Source organism: Mastomys coucha, unplaced genomic scaffold, assembly GCF_008632895.1.
Source record: "Mastomys coucha isolate ucsf_1 unplaced genomic scaffold, UCSF_Mcou_1 pScaffold15, whole genome shotgun sequence".
Taxonomy (NCBI): domain Eukaryota; kingdom Metazoa; phylum Chordata; class Mammalia; order Rodentia; family Muridae; genus Mastomys; species Mastomys coucha.
Window position 1 is genome coordinate 68,564,279 of NW_022196897.1, and position 10,840 is coordinate 68,575,118.

Consider the following 10,840-nt stretch of genomic DNA (forward strand, 5'->3'; position numbering starts at 1 on the left):
TTTCTATACTATAGAAATTTCTTCTACATTATAGAAAGTTCCTCTGCTGAGTTAAACTTTAATTTTGAACAGGAATTAGATACAGTTCTATATTGTTTTATCAAAACTACATATATATATATGTATATATATATATAATTATAGCTTGAAGATTAAGAATTATTTTACCAACATGATCAGTCAACAGATGAACACATGCCCAAATTTCACTTGTTCTGTCTAATAGGCATAACTCACAATGTCTGCTTCAATCCAATTGTATAATTTAATAGTGGTTCTAGAATCGTTGAAGATATTGCATACTTTATTTTTTCTTTTGTTGAAATAGACTTTTGTTTGCTTGTTTCTTTGTTTTTGTTTTGTATCTGAGTGTGGGTTTATGTGCATCATAGCAATGCCCAAAGTGGTAGAGAGAGTGTGAGGGATTCCTGGAGATAGCTAGAGCTACAGGCAGCTGTGAACTGGCTGATGCAGATGTTAGAACCAAATTCATCTTCCCTTAAGGAGAAATACTATGTTTTAAATGCTGACCTATCATTCCATCCTTAACCATATTTAATAAATACTAGGATCTAGAAATAAATCAATGTTTTAAATATTTAAAACAACAGCTCAACTGATCTAAACTCTTTTCTTCTAAGTTGAAAATCAGTTCAATTTCCATTCAGGTTTGAAGAAAAAAAAGAAGAAGAAGAAGAAAAGAAAAGAAAAGAAAAAAGCTGGCTTGGGAATAAATCTATTACAGCTTGAAACTGGGCTTATCAGTTACAAAGTTCAGAAAGTGTAAAGATTTAGTCAGTAACTGGAATTTCTTTTTATGGGAGCTATTTCTCAAATCATCCTAACAGCCTGATAGTTTAACAGCTAACTCAGTGTGCATTCCAAAATAGATTTTTTTCATATAGTATATTGTGTCTACAGCTTCCTCTCCCCTACTCCTCCCAGTCACTCTCTATCACCCCTCCAATGTTATATACCGCCATTCAGTCTCTCCTTAGAAAACAAACAGGAATCTAAGGGATAATAATATAATATGATAAAGGAAAAAAACCAACTTAGAATACAACAAAACAAACGAATTAAAAGAAACAGATATAGATACAAATACCCACTTATTTGCACACTCAGAAATCTCATGAAAACACAAAACTGGACGCCATGTTTAACAAACAAAGGATTTGTATAGTAACAAACAAACAAATAAAAATAAAAATAAACAACAACAACAACAAAAAAAGGAAAAGCCCCATGAAGACATTATAAGACAAGGAACTTCATGTTAATGAGTTCATTTTCTATTGGCATCTACTGCTGGGCATTTAGTATACTCTTTTTTGTTGTTGTTTGTTTGTTTGGTTGGTTGGTTTTGTTGTTTTGTTTTGTTTTGTTTTGTTTTTCTAGACAAGGTTTCTCAGTGTAGCCCTGGCTGTCCTAGAACTCACTTTGTAAACCAGGCTGGTCTCAAACTCAGAAATCTGTCTTCCTCTACAACCCAAGTGCTGGGATTAAAGGCATGCACCACCACTGCCCAGCTGCATTTAGTCTACTCTTAAAAGTAGTTTGTACCAGTTAGATTCCACCGGAGAGAAATAGTTTTTCATTAGCAAGTGGTTATCAATTGGAGAATATATCTGAATTTGGGATGGAGAGCCATTTATCTACTGTAAAGACCAGTTCAAGACCTATGCATGGTGCCACAGTTGCTGTGAGCTCATGTGTATGTTTCATCCTACCATGTTTAGAAGGTATTGTCTTGATCTCCTGCCAATACCATATTGTTTATATTACTAATAGCTCTATACTACATTTAAGGTCAGAGATGGTATATATATATATATATATATATCAGAGATGGTTATATATACACACATACACATATATGTATAATATATATCTATCTCTCAGTTATTTGAATATTCAAGAGTGTTTTAGCTATCCTTAGCTATTCTTGTTCGGTTTGGTGTGTGTGTGTGTGTGTGTGTGTGTGTGTGTGTGTGTGTGTGTCCAAATTTAGCTGAAATTATTCTTTCAATATATTTGAAGAAATGTCTTGGAATTTTGATAAGAATTGTATTGAATCTATAGATTGTTTTACTGTATTAATCCTACCCATCCATGAGTATGCGATTCTGTTTTCTGATATCTTCTTCAATTTATTTTTCAATATCTAAAAGATTTTTATCACTCAAGTCCTTTACTTTTTTAGTTTAAATTACCCCAATATATTTTATATTTTTTGAGGCAATTCTGAAAGATACTTAGATACTTGTCTAAGGTTTTGTTTTGTTTTTTTTGTTTGTTTGTTTTGTTTTTTGTTTTTTTTTGCTGTGAAGAGACACCATGACTATGGCAATTCTCATAAAGGAAAACATTAAAACATTTAATTGGGACTGGCTTACAGTTTCAGAGGTTTAACACATTATTGCCATAGTGGAAAACATGGGAGCATACAGGCAGACATAATGCCAGAAAAGGAGCTGAGATTTCTACATCTTGATCTACAGACCACAGGAGACTGAGTGACATACTGGGGATAACTTGAGCATAGGGGAGTTCAAAGCCTGTTGGACTACTTGTTGACTCGTTGACTACAAGGTCAGTCCTCCTAATAGTGCCACTGCATATGGGCCAAGCATTCAAACACACTAGTCTGTTGGGTCACACCTATTAAAACTGCCTCAGTGCTCTTTCCCTCACTTATGTTCAGTTCACTTGTCGTTTGTATTACAATGGCTCCTGATTTTTGTGGGATACTTGTATCTAGATACCTTGAAGAAAGTGTTCATCAGCTGTAGCAGTTTCCAGGTGGATATTTTAGGAACACATATGTATAATATCATATCATCTGCAAATAAATTTACTTTCTTTTCAGTTTTCTATTATTAGTTTTATTTTTTACAGCCCAGTCGTTGCTCCCCTCCAGGTCTGCCCTCCCACCGTTCCTCATCCCATTCCTCCTCCCCCTTGTCTCCAAGAGTGTGCTCCCCCTCTGCCAGGTACCCTCATTTCCTGGGGCTCAAGTCTCTGAAGGATTAGGCCCATCTTCTACCACTGAGGCCAGAACAGACAGTCCTCTGCTGTATATGAGTCAGGGGCCTCAGACAAGCTCATGTATGCTGCTTGATTGGTGGCTGAGTGTTGAGACTGTTGGTTTTCCTATGGGGTGGCCCTTCTCTTCCCCTTCTTCAATCCTTCTCCTAATTCAACTACAGGGCTCCCTGACTACAGTCCAATGTTGGATGTAAGTATATGAATCTGTTCCAGTCAACTGCTTGTTGGGCCTATCAGAGGAAAGCCATGCTAGGCACTTGTTGTAAGCAAATAATAGCATCAGTGGTAGTGTCAGGTCTCCCCTTTATCTGGATCTTAATTTAGGCCTGTTACTGGACCACCTTTCCCTCCATTTTTGTCCCTGCAGTGTTTTTAGATAGGAAAAATACTGGGTCAGAATTTTTGACTATGGGATGTCAACCCCAACCCTCACTTGATGCCCTGTCTTTCTGCTGGAGGTGAGCTCTCCAAGTTCCCTCTCCTGACCGTAGGTCATTTCATCTAAGGTCCTTCCCTTTGAGTCCTGAGAATAACTCATGTCCCAGGTCTCTAATACATTCTAGAGGGTTACCCTACCTCCCACCCACCAACAAAGTTGCATATTTCAATTCATTCTGCTGTTTCTAAGGGATTCTCTTGTTTCTCCTTCCTCATACCTTATCATGAACCCCTTTACTCTCCCCCCTTTCCTACCTAGCTCCTTTCCTCTCTCTGCCTCTCATGATTATTTCTTCTCCCTTCCAAGTGGGATTGAAGCATCCTCACTTGCACCATTCTGTTTTTTAAACTTTTTGAGTTCAATGGAATTGTATCCAAGGTATTCTGTACCTTTTTTGACTAATGTCCACTTATTAGGTGAATACATACCATGCATTGCCTTTTGGGTCTGAGTTACCTCACTTGGGGTGATATTTTCTATTTCCATCGATTTGCTTGCAAAACTCATGATGTCCTCCTAATTAATAACTGACTACTATTCCATAGTGCAAATGAATTACATTTTCTGTATCCATTCTTCCATTGTGCGACATCTTGCTTGTTTCCAGTTTCTGGGTATCACAAATAAGGCTGCTATGAACACAATGAAGCATGTGCACCTGTGGTATGATGGGGCATCTTTTGGGTATATGCCCAGGAGTGGTATAGCAGGGTCTTCAGGTAGAACTACTTTCAAATTTCTGAGGAACCACAAATTGATTCCAGAGTGGTTGTACCAGTTTGCGATTCCTCCAACAATGGAGAAGTGTTACTCCTTTTCCATATCCTCGCCAACATTTGCTGTCTCCTGAGTCTTTTATCTTAGCTATTCTGATTGGTGTAAGATGAAATTTCAGGATCGTTTTGATTTGCTTTTTCCTGATCACTAAGGACTTTGAACATTTCTTTAAATGATTCTTGGCCATTAGAGATTCCTCTGTTGTGACTTCTCCGTCTAGCTTTATACCACATTTTTGATTGGGTTGTTTGGTTTTTTTGGAGGTTAGTTTCCTGAGTTCTTTATTTATTTTGGACATTAGCTCTCTATCAGATGTGGGGTTAGTGAAATTTTTATCAAAGTCTGTAGGTTGCCAACTTGTCCTATTCACTAGGTCCATTGCTTTACAGAAAGTTTCCATTTTCATGATATGCTGTTTATGAATTCTTGATTTTAGAGCCTGTGCCATTGGAGTTCCGTTTAGGAAATTTCCTCTGGTGACAATGAGTTAGAGGCCTTTTTCCACTTTCTTTCCTATTAGATTCAGTGTATGTGGTTTTATGCTGAGGTCCTTGATCCACTTGGACTTGAGCTTTGTGCAAGGTGAAAAATGTGGATCTATTTTCACTTTCTACATACAGACTACCAGTTAGAACAGCACCATTTATTGAAGACACTTTCTTTTTTCCATTGAATATTTTTTGGCTTTTTTGTCAAAGATCAAGTGTTCATAAGTGTGTGGTTTTATTTCTGTCTTCAATTCTATTGCATTGATCAACCTCTCTGTTTCTGAACTAATACCATACAGTTTTTATCATGATTGTTCTGTAGTACACCTTGAGGTCAGGGATGGTGACTCCCCCAGAAATTCTTTTATTGTCAAGTATTGATTTTGCTATTCTGGGTTTTTTGTTTTTCCATGTGAATTTGAAAATTACTCTTTCCATATCTCTGAAGAATTGTGTTGGAATTTTGATGGGGATTTCATTGAATCTGTAGATAGATTGGTTTTGGTAAGATGATCATTTTTACTATGTTAATTCTACCAATCCACGAGCATGGGAGATTTCTCCATTTTCTGAGGTCTTCTTAGATTTCTTTCTGGAGAGGCTTGAAGTTCTTGTCATACAGATCTTTCACTTGCTTGCTTAAAGTTATCCCAAGATATTCTATATTATTTGTGGCTATTGTGAAGGGAGTCATTTTCCTATTTGCTTTCTCTTTCCATTTATCATTTGAATAAAGGAAGGCTACTGATTTGTTTGAGTTAATTTTATATCCAGTCACTGGATATAAAATTACAGCTGTTTATCAGCTTTAGAAGCTATTTTTTTGTTGTTTTGTTTTGTTTTTGTTAGTTTGTTTTTCTGGTTTTTTCAAGATAGGGTTTCGCTGTGTAGCCCTGGCTATCCTGGAACTCACTCTGTAGACCAGGCTGGCCTCAAACTCAGAAATCTGCCTGCCTCTACCTCCCAAGTGCTGGGATTAAAGGCGTGTGCCACCACCACCCGGCTAATAGCTTTATTTCTTTGTCAATTTGTATCCCCTTGATCTACTTTTGTTGTCTAATTGCTCTAGCTGGAACTTTGAGCACTATATTGAGTCGATATGGGGAGAGTTGGTGTCCTTGTCTTGTTCCCTGTTTTAGTGGGATTGCTTCAAGTATCTCTCCATTTAATTTGATACTGGCTGTTGGTTTGTTGTATATAGTTTTTATTTATGTTTAGGTATAAGCCTTGGACTTCTGATCTCTCCAATCCTTTTAACATGAAGGGTTGTTGCTGTATTTTGTCAAACGCTTTTCAGAATCTAATGAGATGATCATAGGATTTTTTTCCTTTGAGTTTGTTTATATAGTGGATTACGTTAATGGATTTTTGTATATTGAACCAACTATGCATTACTTATGAAGCCTACTTGGTGGTGGTGAATGATGATTTTGATGTGTTCTTGGATTCAGTTTGTTAGAATTTTATTGAGTATTTCTGCATTGACATTCACAAGCAAAATTGGTCTGTAATTCTCTTTCTTTGTTGAGTTTTTGTGTGCTTGAGGTATCAGAATAATTTTGGTTTTATAGAATGAATTAGGTAGTGTTCTTTCTGTTTCTATTTTATGAAATAGTTTGAGGAATTTTTATATTAGCTCTTCTTTGAAGGCCTGGTAGAATTTTGCACTAAATCCACCCCACCTGGCCCTGGGCTTTTAATGGTTGGAATGTTTATAATTGCTTCTTCTGTTTCTTTAGGGGATATGGGACTGTTTAGATAGTTTACGTGTTCTTGATTTAATGTGGGTACATGCTATCTGTCTAGAAAATCATCCATTTCATCTAGATTTTACAGTTTTGTTGAGTATAGGCTCTTGTGGTAGGATCTGATAATTGTTTGAATTTTCTCAGTTTCAGTTGTGTTATGTCTCTCTTTCATTTGCTAATTTGGATATTCTCTCTGGGTCCTTTCCTTAGTTCATCCATCTTGTTGATTTTCTCAAATAACCAGTTTCTGCTTTGGTTGATTCTTTGTATGGTTCTCTTTGTGTGTGTGTGTGTGTGTGTGTGTTCCTTTTTGATATGCTGGTCTCTTTGATTATTTATTTCTTGTGGTTTACTGACTGTGACTAATCTTTTCAGGTTAAAGATTTCCTTCTAGCACCTTTTGAAGGACTAGGCAGATACTACTTAATTTTGTTTTATTTCTGAATGTCTTCATTTGTCCATATACTGTGATTGATATTTTGCTGGGTATGGAAGCTTAAAATGTCATCCGTGGTTTCTTGGAACATGGAGAATATTCGTAGCCATTTGGAGTCCCTCCCTCTGACAACTGTTTTATTCTAATATGTCTGCCTTGTATGTTATTTTATCTTTTCCTTTTCCAGCTTTAATATACTTTGTTTTATATGCTTATTATTATTTGTATTATTAAATGCTGAGGAAACCTTTTTCTGGGCCAGTTTATTTGGTGTTCTGTATGCTTCTTATTTCTTGAAAGACACCTCCTTCTTTATATTCTTAACTCAAAAGAAATTTCCTAAATTCCAACCATGAGTTTCGTACTGCTTTCTGTATTCAGCATCTATATATCTAGAAATATTTCTTATTATCCAGTTTTTCTTGATTTCATGATTGTTCTTACTCATTGTCAGTCTTTAGATGTTCCTTTAAATGACATGAGATATGGATGTGTATGAATTTAATGTGTGCATTGTTTTCAACATTATTATAGACCTAGAAGTAAAGAAAGACTAAGTTCTTAAATTTATGTAACTATTTCCTTGTCTAATAAAGCTATAAACTCTAAATTTAATAAAACACCCTTACTTTCTGCCTTTTGTTTTTCTACCTATCTTTGAGTTGACCAGCTACTTGGCCATTCAGACTTAGCTAGTACCATTGGAAGTTACTTGATTTAAATTACTTGGGTGGAGCATTTGTGGGATTCTAGCTTTAATTTCTTAACTCTGGAAAATTCATCATTTCTATTTGTGTCATTCCAGAACACTCTTTGCCTAATCAGGTGTACTAAGCTGTCAATCATCTGCAATCTACAGGTATGCATATTTTAACAGACAATTGGGTTTGCTTCTACCCAGATTACCTGAGCCACTGTGTTAATATTTATTTTATCCACATGATTTATGATTTGAAATAGCTATTTTCACCTTATTAAGCTGGCCTGAAAGTTTTGCCATATTCATATTTACAAGCAAAGTTGCATTCTTTTCTGATGTTTATAGTAGTAAAATGATATTTAAATAAAATTATTCAGTGCTGAAAATTTGTATTTAATTTTTAAAGTCTGTTGGTTTTTAATTTATTTGGCACTTAGGCTAAGCAAAATTTTTTTCTATTATATATAGTTAAATACAGTTTGACATACTTTAACATATTATTAACTAAGCCTTAGAACAGAGATGATTAAATTGGTTATTTTCCCAAAATATGAAAATTGATGAAGGTTTTATTATAGTCATACTTCCCATCTATCAAAAATCTTTTATTATTCAATTACTAATAATATATAAGAATGAAGGTTAACATACTTTATGCCTTTCTAAATTATTTGAATGCTTTTCTAAAGTTCCTATGCTGAACCATAGCAAAATTTATCAAGCAATTTTCAAACTCTATTGGTACAATTTTCTGTATTAGTAATTTTTGCAGTAGCTTATAATCAAAGCTCAAAATACAAAAGGGCCTATCACAACATCATTTCTTTTGAAGCAAGCATTTAAGAAAAATTCTGGTGTATGGTAGTAACATAGAGAGACTTTTTATTTGATTGAACATTGGTAAATAATGAAATCATCTTTCTTTTACCAGTAACTTCACAAAAAGTATAAATTTAAAATTGGATTTTGTGCAGTTTGACAACTTTGAAAGAATGAGGCCTTGGTAATTCAAAGACCAAAGTCTAGAGATAAAATTGAGTGATGCAGTCTCTCAGTGTTGGCTGTGGTAGCTTCTTATTGTTAAATAAAATGGGAAAGAAAACCCAAGCACTACAGATACAAGATTTTTGAATTTTGGATATAACTACATTATATATATTTGAAGGTCCAGAAATCAAATAGACTCTTTTACAGTAAAGTTTCTTCTGAGAAATAGTTTTGTTATCATTTTGTGACTACATAGCTATAGCCACATTACTCTAATTAAATGAACAGGTCTTGTCTGCATGTATACTGTGCTGATAAATTAAAACTTAATTTAACTTGAGACTCTTTTCAGAGTCTCAAGAGACATGAGCATCCTGTGTCAAATGCAAAGCTCTATTCAGAGAAAATGGAATAACATTTCTTCAAGTTGTCAGAAGTCTCAAATGAGACAGAGACGATGGGGTGGTTATCACAGAAGGGCTTAGAGAGAATCTAGTCCTCAGCCCAGTCTTCTTTTAACCAAATTTACATTTTCCAATGAGAATGCAGCTTTGTTGATCATTCTGATGGATTTAGCCAACAGAGGCTATGTCCAAATCCATTTTATTTTCTTCTTATATCATTTACATAATGACAATATCAGTAACTTATCAAACGTGTAAGAAGTCAACCTGAAGCACTGAGGCCTGACATACCTCAGTCATGCAACACTCACTACTTATTAACAAAATATAAGGCAAACAAATCAGGGTCCAACCTAAGCTGTCATTCATTGCAACTTTGTCTCATCAACGTTCACTCAGGGAACTAAAAAAAGAGGTAATCCAGACATCTTGAATAAGTATAACATAATTGTGCAATTCACATGAACATCTTACTATTTGAGAACTATTATGTAATACTGAGAAAAGCTTTATAATACTTTATGATATATTAGATATTAATGTTGAAAAATCTATTTATTAGATGCATATAATTTCTTATTACAAGTTATGACAAAAAATGAAATTATAAAGCTATTTTGGGTTTCAGATTTAATCTATTTAGAATTTCATATATATAATATATTTTTTGATCATATTCACATTTTATACCATTTTTAACCCTATTTAATTCTAGTGACCCATTCTTCCCAACCAACAGCCCTCCAACTTTCCTTATATAATTAACTTTAGAATTTGAGCTACTGAGTTTAATTATGAATGTTACTTTTGTGAAAATGGGTTCCAAATAATTTTCTGGAGAATGGAAAACTTATAAGTGGCTACAATATTGAAGAACATGACAGTCTTTTCCTGTCTCCTTTAACTGCAATAACACCTCAGTAAGTGGTAGGCCTCACAAGGCCTTGCTCCATCCACAATGGAACACTGGTAGGCCCAATTTTTTGCAGGTCTTAACAAATATCCACATGTATGTATATAAGGGGAATGACCATGTCCTAACCAAATGAAAGGTAGTTTCTAAACAATCTACATGTTAAAAGAAAGAAAAATCTTTTGATAAGCCTACCATATGTACCTGATTCTAGTGTAATTTATGCATACTTAAATGCCAAAATATATAAGTAGAATATATAAAAAATTTATTAAAAACCACACATCATATTCTTAATTTAGTGGTAAGAGTTATGACCATAACTCTTTTAAATTTTAAAAATTTTTTTAAAGACAATGCTAAAATGATGTCAATATAATTTTATAGAAAAATAATTACATGTGTGTTCTACAATTAAAACCATTAATTATACAGAAAATTATGGTTTTATATTTACTATATTTAGCTAGTGGTTCATCAACATGTAAGTGTAACTGGTCAGGTTTATCTGCTGACTAATCTGTATGTAATGTAGTTATAATTTAAACTGGCATTTATGCTGCATAATCCATGTCCCGCACATTATGCTTAATATAAAACATTCACTGTATCTTATCTTATTCAGATTCAATCCACCACAATAGATATCAAGATCAATTTCTTGTCTAACTACTGTCTAAAATCACAGTATTCTTTACAAATGAGGAGGCATTTTCCAAATTGATAATGAAGGACAGAATTATAGGTTAATTGATATTTAAGTGAGACAATGAGAAACCAACTTAAGCACAGATGTTTATGAATTAACTGTGACTACCATTTCTCTAAATAGTAATATTTTTCCCCCATGGGAAGACTTGCATTGTTTTATATTTTTCTTTTCTTTTTTTTTTTTTT